Below are 19624 nucleotides of genomic sequence, written 5' to 3'. Positions count from 1 at the left end.
AAATCAGACTTACAACTTGAGGACCAAAACCTGGTAGGACAAAAATTCTTATCAAACTGGAGAACAAACTTCTCTGTGTTAAAGTCCACACAGAGTAGATAAACTTTTTATGAGTTATCAGTTCTTTGTAGCTCTATGGTGTGATTTTCTCTCACATTAAGGTGAACTGACTAGGCACCTTCAAGTCTGTATGTTTATGACCCTGTATGGTCAGTTCCTCTGCCTATAGTCAGTCAGTTGCAGTGTACATATGGTCATACCTTATATGGTTCCCATTAGTTCACATCATGTTCCATTGGTGGAGGTCTAGGTGCTGTTGCTGGTTTGTCTCCCAAGCTGTTTCTACTCCGTACTTTCTGGATGGTGTTTCTACTCCGTCAATATCTGCCAGAAAAGTTTGCAAGTCTGACCCCGGTCTGTAAATCAAGGTCTTATTATCGCAGTTGACTATTAGTGAAACTGCAAACCCCCACCGGTATTGAATCTTGCGATTTCTTAGTTGTTCTGTAACATGTGCCAGCTCGTGTCTCTTCTGCAGAGTGGATGGTGACAAGTCAGAGAATAGTTGTAACTCAGTGCCTGCATGTTGAATCAATTTTTTGGATCATGCACATCGTATTAGCTCCTCTTTATCCTTTAAGTTGAGGAATTTTATTATAATGTCCCGTGGGGGTGCTTTGAGAGGGGGTTTAGGCCTCAGGGCCCTGTGCGCCCGCTCCATTATTACCTCAGTGGAGGATGGTGTTGCCTTTAGTGTACGACACAGGCTTTGTAGGTATCCCTCAATGGCGGAGGGGTGTACGGATTCAGGGACTCCTCTAACTCTTATGTTATTTTGGCGTCCCCTATTATCCAAGTCTTCTAGTTTATCTGATAAAGACTGTATAATTGCTTTGTGGTCTTGTAGTGTTATGGAGTTTGTGTGTACCTTGGCGTCTGCGGTGGCCTGTGCCTCTTCTACTGCAATTACTCTGCCCTCTAGGGAGTTAAAATCCTTGCGTAGATCTTGAAATAAATTGTGCATTTCTTGCATCACCTTTTGTATATCTTCCTTAGAGGAAAGTTTCAAGAGATCTTTTAGTAGCTAGCAATTGTGCATCTTCAGTGACTTGTTGTTCAGGGGTTGCGGGTTGTATCTCCTCCATGCTTTCTTTCTCCAAAGTCACGTGATGTTCAATAGGCTTTAGGTATTTATTTAAGGGCTTTATGGCAGGTTTTTTCTCAGATTTGTGGTGTTTTTTCATAGGCATTCCCCACCATGAAAGGTAAATACTGGGAGGGTTGATAATAGTGCTTTTATTGGTGTCAAGATGATAGGCACCTTAGTGTCTAACTTAGGCCAAGTGATCTTGTAGTGCAGTCTTTAGGGATCTTGCTAGCTGGTCACGGGCCCCTGCTGTCAACTGTCTATTTACTGTAGGTGGTCACAGTTCCCCACTAATTTACTGTCAGCTTGCAAGCAGAAGACTCGCTCTATGTGACCCTGACCTCCCTGCACGTTCTTTTCTAGGCCTATATTTATGTGTGCTTAAAGTGAAGGTAAAGTTACCTTGATGTCTATCTCAAATATTAATCTTACATCAAAATTAATATGACTTTCATTCATGATTTATTTTAAAAATGATTGTAAAAAAAGTAATATCCATTTTAACTCACTATTTTCAACTCCGCAAAATCAGCCTGTGTTTTTGTTTTCCCTCTTGATCACGTTTTTAAGTCAGCCACTAGAAATTCTGGCCGTTAGGCGGCCGTCACTCCACGTCATCTGCCGACTTGATAATATGCGCATGCGCTACTCTTTATTTATTCATTTCTGAGTACTTGCGCGCTCCTGTTTCGCGCATGCGTGCTCCTATTACATCTGGATTCCCATATTACAAGAGTTCTTACGGCCACCTCTAATAGGGACACACTGTTAATTAGAAGCTGCAACTTCGGGTGGCCCTAATGTATTGATTGTATTAAAGTTTTTGCACAATTTGTCCAATCGGCAAATCGCGGATTGACGCATGCGCAGTTTTCACTGAGTATCGTGAATGCGCTTATACAGACTTATCGCCGATTGACGCATGCGCAGTTTTCACTGAGCCTCGTGAATGCGCTTATACAGACTTACAGACAAGGAAAGCAGGAAATAGTAGTTGGGAGGAGTCAGGCATCATAACGGTGGGTCTTTTATATATTGATTAAAAAAGCTATAAAAATAAAATATTAAAAAAAAAACTTAACGATTAACTTATGTTTGCAGTAAATAATGGAAATATGTCTTTGAACTGAAGAACTTTACCTTCACTTTAAGTCTTATGGCGTGCTATTAGGCCTTATTAACTATTGGCCACGTGGTATTATATGGCTGTCTTCCCTGTTTTAGTTGTATAATGAGAGCCTTTACTTAATCCTTCACCTTAGGCACCGGGTCTCCTGTCTAATGATTACTTATGTGATTATGCCGATTCATACACACTGAGTTGGGCAAATGGTTGTAAGGTGTGATGCTCACCGATCTTGTATTTACTGATCTAGCAACCGCTCCACCATGCAGGACCACCGCTCTCTGTTGCTCCGCTGAACACTCGGCTTGCGGCACTTCACTCCTCTCCTGTTTCTTCTATTCCCGTCTTGCCAATGCTGCGCAATTGAGATGCATTCAAGAAGCAGCACATCAGGTTGTGTAGGTTAGGCCTCTCCTGTCTGCAGCCAGTCGATGTCCGTGGGTTTAGAGAGTGTGAGAAATCTAAGTTATATCGTGCACCTAGTTTGCTTCGCACTGTCCCTCAATCTTAGTATACTGTTTTTTTAAGGTCTATATGGCCATTTTATGCCGTTGCTTTATCTCATGGACTTGGAGCCGTTCTAAAATGCGGCCATTCGCCTGCGTGGCCAAGCTCCGCCCCTTCAAATTATTTTTATTAGACAGTGTTAATGAATTTAACTGTATTTTGTAATGTTTTGTGCAACTTTTTTGTTTCAGAAAACAGTTAACCGCAGCTCTGAGATTGCGATAAGGAGTGCTGGTGGATCATTTTAGATAATCTGAACAGAGAACTTCCAGATTTCTCCCTTTTTCTTAGAGAATTCTGAGAGTTTAGCCACTGTGAAGTCTGCACTATTATTCCAACCTGGAGATCTTTTGATAATTGGGGCATAAATGTTCCTTGGATTTAAAATGTTTAGTTACATAAGAGGTTAAACTCCTAGCTAAATTAGTTAAGAGTGATAATGATAAGTTTGAGAAAGAACATCTAGATTCCTCCAGCAATGACAACTGAAAACTGGTTAGAGAAACTGCTTTGTTTTGCTCCTTCAAAATTGGGCAGGGCCTTTGACAAATTTGTTGACATTCTTAAATTTGATTGTTCATTAAAACTAAAAGGCCACTTCAGGACTCAGGAGTACAGACCAACACTGTGTGATACCATTTAGACCCAAACAATACCTATATTAAAAGCTAAACTAGACAAGCTATGGATTTCCTTAATGTTTTGAATGCCATAACCACCCCATTTTACCACAATCTGTCCAGCAGGGAATTTTCTGCCCTTAAGAATCTTAGCAGTGATCCAAATATAATGAATTATCCGGCAGACAAGAGTGGAACTATTGTTATCTTGAATTACTACTATTAGTCGAAAAGGTCAGGATACCTAAAAAAAAACTTGAAGAATGATCCTGTATACACTTTTAAGAAGAAGATTGACATAACACTTAGGACTCCAACTTTTGGCTCAATTTGTAGATTTTTTTTTTACAACCCTTTGTTAAGAGACTTGATTAATTTCTAATCTATTGGACTCGACTATTTTAATCACTTTAAGAGACTTATTGGTTAAGACTGATCCCATTGCCAGCTATACGTGTATTGTGAATCTTGAGCAAACTTTACCTGCTTACAGTTGGCAAGATAAATGAAACTGTCAGTTTTATTTTACAATAAAACACATAAAAAGTGCAATAGAATTTGTAAAATATACATAGAAATAAAGAAAGTATGAGCCTAATAAATTAAAGTAACACAGTAAGTATCAAACCATAATGAGAATTTTTAAATCTCTACTGTAAGAAAAGCACCTGGTTAGATATTGGAAAAGGGGGCTACTATAGGTGCCCTAGTTACACCACATGTCAACACCGCATGCTTGCAGGCAGTAGTTTCAACACCCTACTTAAAAATGTTTTAGATTATACACTTTTTGACATGACGAACTAAGTATGTGATATATTTTTTGACCTGCTTATGTGGCCTATACTATGTGAGAAAGATAATGGATGATGCCCAGATATGTATGGATAACCACTGGTCAGCAATAAGAGCTGTGATATAACCCCTGGAAAGTCAGAAGAACCCAGAGCTACAGAGTTATGATTTATCCTGATTGATAATGTACATCTCCTCAGATGTAGGAGGGATGGATTTAAACTGCTATTACAGAAATAGGCTTGCCATGAGCAGTGCGATAGATGATCTTGGACACCACTACATTTCCTAATTATACCTATTGAATTTGTGTACACATGTGTATTTATCTTATTATATCCTAAATATTCATTTTTGGTACGTTATAGCACACTATATAAAGGCGCATTAGATAAATTATTATATTTTATTTAGGATAAAACTTGATTTGCACACAAGTAACAAGAAATTCATGAATAAAAGTGCTATTAATTTTAAACCTAATATGTTACTACGGTTAGCAATAGAGGAATCTTTACTTTCACTTTAAGGTATGTTCTATCTATAATAAAAAATTTAGAGCTATTTTTCTTTTTAGTGAGCTAATTATGGACCAGATTACGAGAGGAGCGGTAGTTTTTGCTCCTGCTCGCACATTAACTTTGCTAGATAGATGTTTTTTGCGCTTGTTGGGTAGCGTGCATATTACAAGTTGAAAGTAAAAAGTTTTTGCACAAAAATCAGAATTCCAAACATTGAAACCACTTTAATGTATTCCCCCATAGACTTCAATGAAGCACGAAAAGTTGACAAAAAACTTTACTCAAGCACAAACCCGATCTCATTTTTTCAAGTCAAGTGCACTAACACGGCATAAAATATGAATTATTTCACATTTAAATGTTCTTCACATAGAAGAATATAGTCTATGTATTCATAAATAAAAAAAAATGTAAATTGTATATCTATACCATACACAGAGAAAGCCTGACACTCACTTGTAAGCAAATAGCTAAAATTAAAAGCAAAAAATGGAAAAGTTAGTTATTGCATCTGGCCAAAAGGGTCAAGCCCAGGAACCACGTCAAGGTCTCTTTCCACCTGGTTACCTATCCACAGCCAAACAATGCATGATTTCAATCAAACAAACTGGCAACCACACAAGGATGCACAGGCCTTATGTAATCTCCCTAGACACATACAAAACAAGAAAATGGACTGCACTCTCAAATTGGACCGGATACACATCCTATAACCCTGCAAAATGCACAGCCCTGGGTGCTCAATAGCACTTACAGCCAGCTGCACAGTCTCCAAAGACAAGTCTGGGTGCAAAGCCCATAGGGAAAATTAATCAACACCACACACAGACAAAGTCTGACACTCATTTGCAAGCACACAGCTAAGTGTGAATAAAAGCAAAAAAATGGAAGAGTTATTTACAGCATCTAGCCAAAAGGGTCAAGCCCAGGAACCAAGGTCTCTTCCCACCTGGGTACCTATCTACAGCCAAACAATGCATGCTTTCAATCAAATAAACTGGCAACCACACAAGGGTGCACAAGCCTTATGTAATCTCCCTAGACAGATACAAAACACAGAAATGGACTGCACTCTCAAACTGGACTGGGTACACATTCTATGACCCTGCAAAATGCACAGCCCTGGTACTCAACAGCACTCACAGCAAGCTGCACAGCCTCCAAAGACCCAGGTAGTTAACCCCAGACAAATCTGGGTGCAAAGCCGATAGGGAAAATTACAAAACAAATTAATCAACAACACACACAGAGAATGTCTGGCACTCACTTGCAAGCCCACAGCTAAGATTAAAGCAAAAATTTGTTAAAGATAGTTACTGCTCCTGGCCAAAAGGGTCAAGTCCAGGAACCACGTCAAGGTCTCTTCCCACGTCAAGGTCTCCATGGAAATGGACGGCACTCTCAAACTGGACAGGGTACACTTCCTATGACCCTTCAAAATGTACAGCCCTGGTTGCTCAATAACACATGTTTTTAGCCACTTGACGGCAAAGGTCTCCAATACACTAATATATACAGTATATATATATATATTCATATGTATATATATGTATTTATGTGTTTTTATATGTGTATATATTTCTGTAAATACATACACATATATAACATATATATAAATAAATACATATACATATTAACATATGTTTATGCATGTATCTCTGTTAAAGTCCTTTTTTTAACACCTGAGACCTCATATCTTTGAGCCCTTCTATCTTTTTTATGTAATATTTTTTTTTTTTATTTTTTTTTTATCAGACAGTGTTATTATGAGTGTAACTATACTTTTAAATGTATTTTTGATGTTTTTGTGCCACTTTTTAGTCGAGTGTAACAGTTAACCAGAGCTCATTAAAATCAATTGCGCTCAAGCTAACGTGTTTACTTTCAACCTGTAATACGCACGATACTTCTGTCTCGCGCAAAGAGACAGATAAATTCCTTTTCATTTGCGCGCAGCAGTTAGCACTCCACTAGTAATCTAGTCCCATATAGTTTAATCATAAATTTACGTGTTTGTAGGGTGCCTATCACTTGTTATTGTTCATTTGTGATTGTTTTTGATTGTTTGGGATTGGGAACTGCTGCACTTTATATATTTGTTTTGTTTTCACTGCTGTCATTAATATTTGGTTAAAGTTACCTTGAAATAAATTTTGTTAAGTCCACAGAGTGCGCATTTAAGGAAGAAAAATAATTATATTCATCATAAAAATAATTATGTATATAAAAATAAATATATATATATTTAATTTAAATATGCCCGCTCTGAACGTAAACAAAATTACCTTTATTTATTTATTATGGGGTAGATTACAAGTGGAGCAGTATTTTGCATTTTTGCTATAGCGAAAACTCCGCTAGAGATAAGATTTATGTGCTTTTTTTCTCTAGCAGTAACCGGACTAGCGCAGAAATCGGAACTTAGAAAATCGCGTGCACGTTCACGTATTCCCCCATAGAAGTCAATGGAGAAAAAAAAACTAACACCCCACTCTCGCACAAACACCATCACATTTTTTTCCGTAACAGAATATGTTCCATTTATTCATAAATAAATATGTCTACCTATATATGATGGTTTTTTTAAACAGATATTGGCTAGATTACAAGTGGAGCAGTAAATATCACATGCATGCAAGCGATATTAGCGCTCCAATTTGTAATACCAGAGCACGATAATGTGCGCTGGTATTACAAGTAAATCAGTATGCGCCCGCAAGCTTGCGATCGCATTGCTAGGAAGCATTGCACTCATGAGAGCGTTCTTCCATAGGCTCCTATGGGAGCCTTACTCTGATGGCATCAGAGACGGCATCAGAACCTCGCGCAGTGAAGAGGGCAAGTAGCACAATCATGAGCAGCATTTTTAAATAAATATGTATAAGAATATATACATATACAATTATGTGTTAATATGTGTGTATGTCACAGTTCCTATAGACCGCAATGTATAGACACTTTTCATTGTCGTTTTTTTTTTCTAACACCCCACTCCCATCAACTTTAAATCCCCAAGACTGCCTGGTGCAGTTATTTTTTATTTTTAAAAAAATGCAATTTTTTAAAAAAAATAAAAACCTATAATGCTCTCTATTTGGGGCACTTTTAAAAAATTAACCAGAGATATGGGGGCATATTTAACAATGTGCGAGCGGACATGATACAAAGTAGCGTATTATGTCAGCTGCACATCGATAAATGCCGACAGCATACGCTGTCAACATTTATCATTGCACCAGCAGTTCTTATGAACTGCTGGTGCAATGCCGCCCCCTGCAGATTTGCGGTCAATCGGCCTTTAGCAGGGGTGTCAATCAAACCGATCGTATTCGATTTGGTTGATTTCTGTCCGTGGCCTCAGAGCAGGCAGACAAGTTATAGGGCAGCAGTATTTTTTATAAATATGCCCCCTAAACTCTGGTTAATTTTCTGAGCACTAATTGCTACCACTTGTAATGGCTGGTTAATTATTATAAGCCTACAAATGTACCTGTTTGCGAGCGTGCAGTAATTTAGTGCTCCACTTGTAATCTAGCCCTATATATTTATACATATATATATATATATATATATATATATATATATATATATATATATAAAGATCCAAAAAAGACAGCACTCACTGGACTTGAAAGTCAAAATTAACTTTTAATTATCTAGAGTTAAAAATGGGGGGTAGGCATGACGTTTCGATGCTGTACTAGCATCTTTATTAAATGTCCCAAGGTGAAAAGGGTAGGTGCACCATCAGCGTGATGACCCTGGCAGATGCAAAGCCATTGACACGGAGTGCAATCCCTAACTGGACATTATTTATATATAGGTGTAACACCCTTTCCTGACCTTCCCTGAGGTGAGTGATAGTGTAATGCTGTCTACCTGTTTCGTGTATGAGAACTAAGCCTCCGCAGAGTGGGAGTAGGAGGGGGGTTGAAATCAGGTATATAAGGGATGCCTGTATGACGCAGTGCCTCCACCTATAGGGGACACCCTAGAATAATATTGTGTGGGGTCCTATAAGATTTTAGTACAAAAAGAAAACAAGTAATAACCACACAAGAAATCTTCAAATAAAATGTTGCTTTGATTATTATAAAGTGTTTAACCAATAACATACAGTGCAACAAATACAAATAATAATATTAATCACAATATCTTCTTATGACATCAGTATACCTTTTTTTAACTCAGAAGTCCTTCATGAGCTCATGAAATAATAACATAACTGTTGTTGTAAAATACTTTGAGGTGGTGCTGTACAATGCAATTTCATATACTAAATAGAATTTAGTTGAGGTAATTATCCCTTGCTGCTTGTGAACGAAGCTAGAGAGCACTGCTTGTGATCGATGGAGTGCTCAAGAAAACTTCTCCTCAGAAATACTGAATAACATAAGTCTCTACCTTATTACTGAATTTCAGCAATCCACTTGCCTTATACTGCAAAGTCAGTCACTCTTTTACTACAAACAGCTGCAGAAATCTCACAGTTACTTCCTTATGTAATGCAGCTGTGCAATCCATTTAGTGTATTTATGCAAACTGTTCAGGCAGAATAACTTATAGGATATTCTCTGGGTTATTTCTTTAATATACATCACACTCAGTTACTTCCTTATGTAATGCAGCTGTGCAATCCATTTAGTGTATTTATGCAAACTGTTCAGGCAGAATAACTTCTAGAATATTCTCTGGGTTATCTCTTTAATATACAACAACTCTGCAGCACATCACACTCAGTTACTTCCTTATGTAATGCAGCTGTACAATCTATTCAGTGTATTTATGCAAACTGTTTAGGCAGAATAACTTCTAGGATATTCTCTGGGTTATCTATTTAATATACATCACACTCAGTTACTTCCTTATGTAATGCAGCTGTGCAATCCATTTAGTGTATTTATGCAAACTGTTTAGGCAGAATAACTTCTAGAATATTCTCTGGGTTATCTCTTTAATATACAACTCTGCAGCACATCAGATATGACTAGTATATCTTTTCTCTTGCATTTAGTTGACATGAAGTTATGGAGATCTTAAAACAGCAGATAATGGCTGACACTCACAGTACAAATAAAAGGTTCTGCAGCAGCCACATGTAGCAATGTCTGAACTGTCTCTGGAATCCATGCATTAGTCTGAATAACTTCTTTCAGCTTGGAAAATGCAACTTTCTTGCTCCACACTTCTCTTAACACCTAAGAAATCTCCTCAGCACTAACAACTCCTCCCCCTTCCCAGATGGCATTTCTCTTCCTCAATACAACTATTACAACAGCCATCTTGGGTAAGGGCAAGGTCCTTACATAGGTATAGGTATAGATTTATACAGATATATATAGGAATATATAGAACATTTTCTGCTATGTACAGAACATTGAAATGTGAAATATTTACAGTAAATACATAGTTAAAAAATTTAATAAATATGAATATTTTATAAATATGTTTTTACATGTTTTCATCTACTTAAAGGGACAGTAAACATTCAAAATAATGATATATAATTTTGCACATATAGCATTATCTTAGCGGCACCTTTATATATCTAAAGCATTTCCTGATTTTTTTTATCCCAAGTTGGACTCTGCTCAAGGTTCTACTGAGCGGGTCTTGTTTTTTAAATGTGCTTCGTGGGCGCGCTGTCTAGTCACAGCCCACCCGATCGCGCCATTGAAGTGAATGTAGCTTGTTCCCGCTACCAGATCAACTTTGGGATAAAAAATCAGGAAATGCTTTAGATGTATAAAGGTGCAGAATTATATATAATTATTATTACATATACATCATTAAACATTTATCTGTATGTATCTCTATGGTAAAGCCCTTTGAGCACTTATAACTTTGGTGTGCAATATGTTTTTAAAATAATTTTTATTAGACAGTGTTATTATGAGTGTAAATGTACTTTGTAAACTATTTTTGATGTGTTTTGTGACACTTTTTAGTTTCCCCAAACAGTAAACCACAGCTCTGAAATCGCTGTAATTATTCTGGGGTAACTTGTAATATCATCAAAATCGTTTGTGCTCCACTTGTAATCTAGCCCTATGTGTGTATTTATATGTTTATTTAGTAACATCTTATCGGCCAATTGTTTTTTATTTATAGTGTCGACACCGGTCCACTTCTTACTTGATTATAGAAAAAACAATGTGTTGAACTAAGTTTTACTTTATAAACATTTAAAATTTCCTGACAGTTTTAAAAATGGTTATATTGGGATAATCTGTCTTACGAGTGCAGCTATTATTGCTTCTGTGGTCTCCAATGAAGCTAACAAAGATAACGGTGTTGTGTATTGAACATCAGTCATCACTTTTTACCCACATAATTTTGACTGCAGGCCTCAATCTTTTCAATTTGTTTGACACCACACAGCTAATTCTTTAATAGTTCTCACAAATGCCAACATATCATCAACACCTTTGCTTGTTGATAAAGCTGTTGAGTGTCAAATGGTATCATTATATATATATATATATATATATTTATATATACTGTATAAACCTACACATACGCATACATATCTACACCTATAAACACATAGATACACATGTATACATACATATACACATATGTAGAACTATATACACTCGTACACATATTTAGACATATGCAGTACTGTGCAAACGTTTTAGGCCACCATTAGATTTGTTATTTTAGCTAAAGTATAATATATGATATATAATTATTTTTCAGTCTCTTTATTACAATACAACCAGAAAATACAGGATATTTGTATGCAGTATTAAAAAACAGAAAATAATCAGAAAACAACTGTTTCTATAGGCTCACCTATATAGCAGGAACCTGGCTCTTGTATACCTGAATGGATTGGAACCCTATTTAATGTCATTGCTAACACCTGTATTTGTTCTACTATTTTATGTCAAAATGACTGTTGTGAAAAAGATCTATTATACCAGGTTGTGCAAGAGATGCTTGAGCATTATATACACATGTGGTATGCGTTTAATTAATTGGAAGCTTGCTAATAAGACTAACTTTCAATCACATCATTTCATTGAAAATGACTAATATCACTGAATTTGACAGACATAAAATCATACTTTTGCATCAGCAAGGCCACTCTTAAAGGGAAATCAGCAAACAAACTGAAAACTCAAGATGTGGTATTCAAGCTGTTATAAAGAAATTTGAAGAATCAGGAGAGGTCAAGGACAAAAATTAACTGGAAGGCCAAGAAAACTTTCAGAATCTGATGAAACGTTTCTCATAGTTTCTTTTTGAGAGACCAGAAGTAGTCCAGCAATGATCTGGCTCAGAATCTGGCAGCTTCATCTGGATTCTACATTGACCATTCTAAATTTCAAAGAAGCTTGATCAGGAATGGTCTTTGTGGAAGAGTAGCAGCCAAGAAACCACTTTTACAGAAAGGGGACAGGGTGTAAAGGCTAAGATATGCTAAAGTTCACAACGATTGGGATGAAGATCAGTAGAAAAGAGTATTATGGAGTGATGAATCCAAGTTTGACATTTTTGGTCCCATTCGTCGACAATATTTGATAAGAAGAGTTGGAGAGAGATGGAAGAATGAGTGCTTGGGGCCTTCAGTGAAACATGGTGGAGGGTTGGTCCTGGTTTGGGGCTGCATTTTTGCCAGGGGTGTTGGCGATATTGTTCAAATTGATGGGATCCTGAATGCTAAAAAGTACAAAGAGGTTTTAATTCATCATGCAATTCCTGATTGGGAATGGTTTTATTTTTCAGCATGATAATGATCCCAAGCACACTGCTAATGCTAATTTGGTGAGAAAAACAGCTGATAAAACACTGATATTCATGGACTGGCCCCCATAGAGTCCAAAACGGAATATCATAGAGGCAGTATGGGATTACATGGGCAGAGAAAGAACTAAAAGATAACCTAAAATCTAAAGAAGAACTCTTGGAAGTGCTGAAAGAAGCCTGGTATAATATACCAAAATATTACTTCAGAAAACTTCAGGACAGTTTCCCCAAAAGAGTTCAAGATGTGCTTAGTGCCAAGGGAGGTAACACTAAATACTGACTTTTGCCTGAAGAAAGCATTTTGTTCTAAAAATGGTGTGTGTGTGTGTGTGGGGGGGGGGAGTTTATAATTTGTGTACATATATTCTGCATTTTCTGTTTGTATCTTAATAAAGAGACTGAAAAATAAATAAGGATGGTCATTAAAACTTTGCTAAAACAACAAATCTAATGCTGGCCTAAGACTTTTGCACAGTACTCTCTCTCTCTCTCTCTCTATATATATATATATATATATATATATATATATATATATATATATATATATATATATATATATATATATATATATATATATATATATATATATATATATATAAAATACATTGGAGCCCTTCCCTGTCAAAAACTTTGACATATCCCTTCTAGCCCATTTAAAAAAAAAATACCATATAACTTGCTTGTTACTATGCACTTAAATTTAATATTTAAATGATATATGTTTTATTAAAAAGTGTATATATTGGGGGGTGGGGGCTGCAGGCTATGGCTGAAGATGGCTGCTAAACTGGGAGCTCGGACTGATGGATTTACTTTGCACAAAGTTATCTAATTTTTCTGATGCCCTCCAATATTGAATTCTACCGCATGCAAAAGAACACACTTTGCTGGATTGGGCAACACTAATATTATATGCTACAGAGACTCACAGACTGGGCCACTGAGGCTTATGGCAGCCCTCATGGAGAAAAATCTCAGCATCCCACCCCAGGATACTGGGTATGTGGAGAAAACTATAAGTTCAACTTATCTATTGAACAAGCTAACAAACTAAGCAACCACCGTAAACAGTCATGGAAATCTCCTATTTGGAAGTGAGAGTCCTCTTTGAGGAGTTTGAACATAAGATCTACAGAATTGAAGCTATCATACTGTGTCATCGGCGTGTGGTTAAATCAAGTGATACTCCAGTCCAGTTATGGCTGGAACTGCTCCTGTAAATGATCTTCAAAGCATATGGCAGCACAATCTTGAGCAGATTGTGTCTTGCACAGAGGAAAAATGCTGGTCTAACTATGAGGATCAAGAGAGGGGCTTATGTGAGCTACTCACACCTAGGCCTATCGCAACCCCACCAAATAAATTCAAGCATATACAGAACTCACCAGGGTCAGATTTGCAACATGGGAAACAGCTATTGATTCCTCAGATGCACCTGTGGATCTTTGCTGAAGAGCTGGAGGGCATCTCAAAAGGTCCGCAGCCTGAGGTACCTGCGGTGACAGAGAATCTCACACTGGATGCTATTGTGGAGGCGCCTGCTACTACCTGTGGCGGTGTGGCCAACCTCCCTGAGTGTAGAAAAAAGAGATAGTTTTGGAGACCTCTTTAGAGACCTCGGTCCGAGGTCATTTGGTAATTCGCAAGCCTGCACTCAACCTTTTATTATGTCCCTGGGGGATTTTTTTTTGCTTGGTCTATTTTCAGCCTTAAGAAAACTGGTATAGGGTAAACAAGGTCTTTACTGCTGTGGGCTTATTCTTAGATGTCTTACCGTGTTCATAACTCTTAAAGGGACATAAAACAAGTTGGGATAGAGACAAAATATAATAATATGTACTTTAATTACTTTACCTGCAAATTTATACTGCAGTGCCTCCCCATTAACCCTTACTTTTAGTTTCTGAATTGTAAAGCTCTAACTCCCCCCTCACATTTCCTTCTATGGCTGTATCTATATCTATTGTTTTGGTAGAATTAATAAATGCATAAGGATTATCTGCTGGAGCATGCCTAGAAGATGTAATACAATGCCTGTGTCTAAACACTGATAAGGGTGGTTGGAGTTGGCTTCTCCAGGCAGCTTAGCAATGTAATTCATTTTGCTTTTTAAAAAAAAAAAAAAATACTTGCCAGCAATTTTTAAACAATTTTTTATGCAAACTAATTTTAATTAATTAGCCCTTTTAGTATATGCACAAATCTCAACCTGTTTTATGTCCCTTAAATAAGGGCTTTATAGCCTGAAATACTTATTTGATATTTTTTTTTACACTACTAATAAGGTCTTACCCCCTTGAGGCAAGTTTCTAGCCAGATATCATATATTCATATTAAGTATTGTATCACTGTTTACCTAATGTGATTTTCAGTTGGACATGATATGAATGTTTCTATACTAGATAAGAGGTAGACATGATTATCTCTGATTTTAGATTTTACTTGTGTATTGTTATTATGTGATTTTAGTGAGCTGAACTTGTTGGGTAATATTAGGGACCGATATGTAGCTTCAACCTTCACAGACTTTAACTGTGTCCATTGCCTCTCTTTGCTCTGTAATATGTGTGAGATGCTGGACAAAGATTTATGCTATATTATACTTTGGGCAAGATTACAAGTCGCACAGCAAATCAGTTGAGAAAACACCACATGCCTTACGTCTTTTTTGCATTTTGGGTTGTGCAGGTTATTGTTGCAAAGTTACTTATTTTGCACGCACATTAAGCCGCGTAATCCAAACAGTCAAATTGCGTGCTCGTTCACGTATTCCCCATAGAAGTCAATGGAAAAAACAAATAGAAAAAAAGACACTAAAACCCTAATCTGTTGCACAAAGCCAATGACATGTTCTTCTCGAAAAATGTACATGAAAATGCAAATTGTTCCTATTGTGAAAATGTTTTCGTAAACGAGTATGTTCTATTTACTTATAAATAAATATTTCTCTATCTATTTATAGCGAGATATGTATATGAATATATATTTGTCTAGATATCTTGAGATCTGTATGTGAATATCTCTTTGAAAATTCCTTTGGGATATTGTTTAATACGCATAAGATTGTAATGTAAAATCTTCTCATTGTCTCCATAGTTAAACATATCTATATACATATAAATCCATGTTTCTCAATGTATGTGTATGAATGTAAATGTAAAATCCCTGCGTTGGCTTTTTTTTCTCTAACACCCGAGATCTCCTTTCTATGAGCCCTTATAACTTTTGTGTGCAATATTTTTTTAAAATATTTCTTATTAGACAGTCTTAATATGAGTGTAAGTGTACTTTGTAATGTATTTTTGAATTGTTTGATGAAACTTTTATGTTGCGGACAACTGTTAACTACAGCTCTTTGAGGGTGGAAAGGATTGTTGCGTAAAAGGCAATTGTGATTGTGATTTTTTAAAACACGGAAATTTATTGCGGAAAAACATAATTTATGTAAGAATTAACCTGATAAATTTATTTCTTTCATATTGGCAAGAGTCCATGAGCTAGTGACGTATGGGATATACAATTCTACCAGGAGGGGCAAAGTTTCCAAACCTCAAAATGCCTATAAATACTCCCCTCACCACACCCACAATTCAGTTTAACGAATAGCCAAGTAGTGGGGTGATAAAGAAAGGAGTAAAAAGCATCAACAAAGGAATTTGGAAATAATTTTGCTTTATACAAAAAAATCATAACCACCATAGAAAAGGGGGTGGGCCTCATGGACTCTTGCCAATATGAAAGAAATTAATTTATCAGGTAAGTTCTTACATAAATTATGTTTTCTTTCATGTAATTGGCAAGAGTCCATGAACTAGTGACATATGGGATAGCAATACCCAAGATGTGGAACTCCACGCAAGAGTCACTAGAGAGGGAAGGATAAAATAAAAACAGCCCTTTTCCGCTGAAAAAAATTAATCCACATCCCAAAATATAAGTTTATTCTCATAAATGAAAGGAAAAAACTTAAATCAAAAGCAGAAGAATCAAACTGAAACAGCTGCCTGAAGAACTTTTCTACCATCAACATGGTAGAATTTAGCAAAGAAGACCAAGTTGCTGCTTTGCAAATCTGATCAACTGAAGCTTCAATCTTAAAAGCCCATGAAGTAGAGACTGATCTAGTAGAATGAGCTGTAATTCTCTGAGGCGGGGCTTGACCCGACTCCAAATAGGCTAGATGAATAAAAAACTTCAACCACAAAGCCAAGAAAACAGCAGAAGCCTTCTGACCTTTCCTAGAACTAGAAAATATCACAAATAGACTAGAAGTCTTCCTGAAATCTTTAGTAGCTTCAACATAATATTTCAAAGCTCTTACCACATCCAAAGAATGTAAGGATCTCTCCAAAGAATTCTTAGGATTAGGACACAAGGAAGGGACAACAATTTCTCTATTAATGCTGTTAGAATTCACAACCTTAGGTAAGAATTTAAATGAAGTCCGCAAAACCGCCTTATCCTGATGAAAAATCAGAAAAGGAGATTCACAAGAGAGAGCGGATAATTCAGAAACTCTTCTAGCAGAAGAGATTGTCAAAAGAAACAACACTTTCCAAGAAAGTAGTTTAATGTCTAAAGAATGCATAGGCTCAAACGGTGGAGCCTGTAAAGCCTTCAAAACTAAATTAAGACTCCAAGGAGGAGAGATTGATTTAATGACAGGCTTGATACGAACCAAATCCTGCACAAAACAATGAATATCAGGAAGTTTAGCAATCTTTCTTTGAAATAAAACAGAAAGAGCAGAGATCTGTCCTTTTAAGGAACTTGCAGACAAACCTTTATCCAAACCATCCTGAAGAAACTGTAAAATTCTAGGAATTCTTAAAGAATGGCAAGAGAATTTATGAGAAGAACACCATGAAATGTAAGTCTTCCAAACTTGATAATAAATCTTTCTAGAAACAGATTTACGAGCCTGCAACATAGTATTAATCACTGAGTCAGAGAAACCTCTATGACTAAGCACTAAGCGTTCAATTTCATACCTTCAAATTTAATGATTTGAGATCCTGATGGATAAACGGACATTGAGATACAAGGTCTCACATTAGTGGAAGTGGCCAAGGTTGGCAACTGGACATCCGAACAAGATCCGCATACAAAAACCTGTGAGGCCATGCTGGAGCTACCAGCAGCACAAACGATTGCTCCATGATGATCTTGGAGATCACTCTTGGAAAAAGAACTAGAGGTGGGAAAATATAAGCAGGTTGATAACACAAAGGAAGTGTCAATGCATCCACTGCTTCCGTCTGAGGATCCCTGGACCTGTGCAGGTACCTGGGAAGTTTTTTGTTTAGATGAGATGCCATCGGATCTATTTCTGGAAGCCCCCACATCAGAACAATTTGAGAAAACACATCTGGGTGGAGAGACCATTCTCCCGGATGTAAAGTCTGACGACTGAAGTAATCCGCTTCCCAATTGTCTATACCTGGGATATGAACTGCAGAAATTAGACAGGAGCTGGATTCCACTCAAACAAGTATCCAAGATACTTCTTTCATAGCTTGAGGACTGTGAGTCTGACCCTGATGATTGACATATGCCACAGTTGTGACATTGTCTGTCTGAAAACAAATGAACGGTTCTCTATTCAACAGAGGCCAAAATTGAAGAGATCTGATAATCACACAGAGTTCCAAAATATTGATTGGTAATCTCGCCTCTTGAGATTTCCAAACTCCTTGTGCTGTTAGAGATCCCCATCAGCTCCCCAACCTGAAAGACTCACATCTTTTGTAATCACAGTCCAGGTTGGATGAACGAAAGAGACCCCTAGAATTATACGATGGTGATCTTACCACCAAGTCAGAGAAAGTCGAACATTGGGATTTAAGAATATTAATTGTGATATCCTTGTATAATCCCTGCACCATTGGTTTAGCATACAAAGCTGGAGAGGTCTCATATGAAAACGAGCAAAGGGGATCGCGTCCGATGCTGCAGTCATGAGACCTAAAACTTGCATATAGCTACTGAAGGGAATGACTGAGAGTGAAGATTCCGACAGGCTGCAACCAATTACAAACGTCTCTTGTCTGTTAGAGACAAAGTCATGGACACTGAATCTATCTGGAAACCTAAAAAGGTTACCCTTGTCTGCGGAATCAGAACTTTTTGGTAAATTGATCCTCCAACCATGTCCAACACTAGTTGATTCGTGTGAGATTCTGAAGAACGTAAAGACTGAGCGTGTACCAAGATATCGTCCAAATAAGGAAATACCACAATACCCCGCTCTCTGATTACAGAGAGTAGGGCACCTATAACCTTTGAAAAGATTCTTGGAGCTGTCGCTAGGCCAAAAGGAAGAGCAACAAATTGGTAATGCTTGTCTAGAAAAGAGAATCTCAGGAACTGATAGTGATCTGCTTGAATCAGAATATGAAGATATGCATCCTGTAAGTCTATTGTGGACATATAATGCCCTTGCTGAACAAAAGGCAGAATAGTCCTTATAGTCACCATTTTGAAAGTTGGTACTCTTACATATAGATTGAAAATCTTTAGATCCAAAACTGGTCTGAATGAATTTTCTTTCTTTGGAACAATGAATAGATTTGAATAAAATCCCAGACCCTGTTCCTGAAAAGGAACTGGCATGATTACCCCTGACAAGTTTACCAGAATGTGTGAGAGAAAATATCTTCTCACAGGCGTTCTTACTCTGAATCTTATTCTGTACCCCTGAGAGACAATACTCTGAATCCAATGATTTTGGACCAAATTGATCAAAACATCTTTGAAAATTTGTAATCTGCACCCTACCAGCTGAGCTAGAATGAGGGCCGCACCTTCATGCGGACTTGGGGGTGGGTTTGGATCTTTTAAATGGGTTGGATTTTTTCCAATCAATTTGAAGAAGGCTTACAATTGGAAGCAGATTCCTTGGGGGAAGGATTAGGTTTCTGTTAGGTTTCTGTTCCTTATTATGTTGAATGGAACGAAAATGGTTAAAAGCTTTAGATTTACCCTTAGGTTTTTTATCCTGAGGCAAAAAAAACTCCCTTCCCCCCAATAACAGTTGAAATTATTGAATACAACTGAGAACCAAATAATTTATTACCTTGGAAAGAAAAAGTTAGCAATCTGGACTTAGAAGTCATATCAGCATTCCAAGATTGAGGCCACAAAGCTCTTCTAG

This window comes from Bombina bombina, chromosome 5 (assembly GCF_027579735.1).
Source record: "Bombina bombina isolate aBomBom1 chromosome 5, aBomBom1.pri, whole genome shotgun sequence".
In the NCBI taxonomy this organism is placed as follows: Eukaryota; Metazoa; Chordata; class Amphibia; order Anura; family Bombinatoridae; genus Bombina; species Bombina bombina.
Note: the sequence above shows the minus strand (reverse complement) of the source record.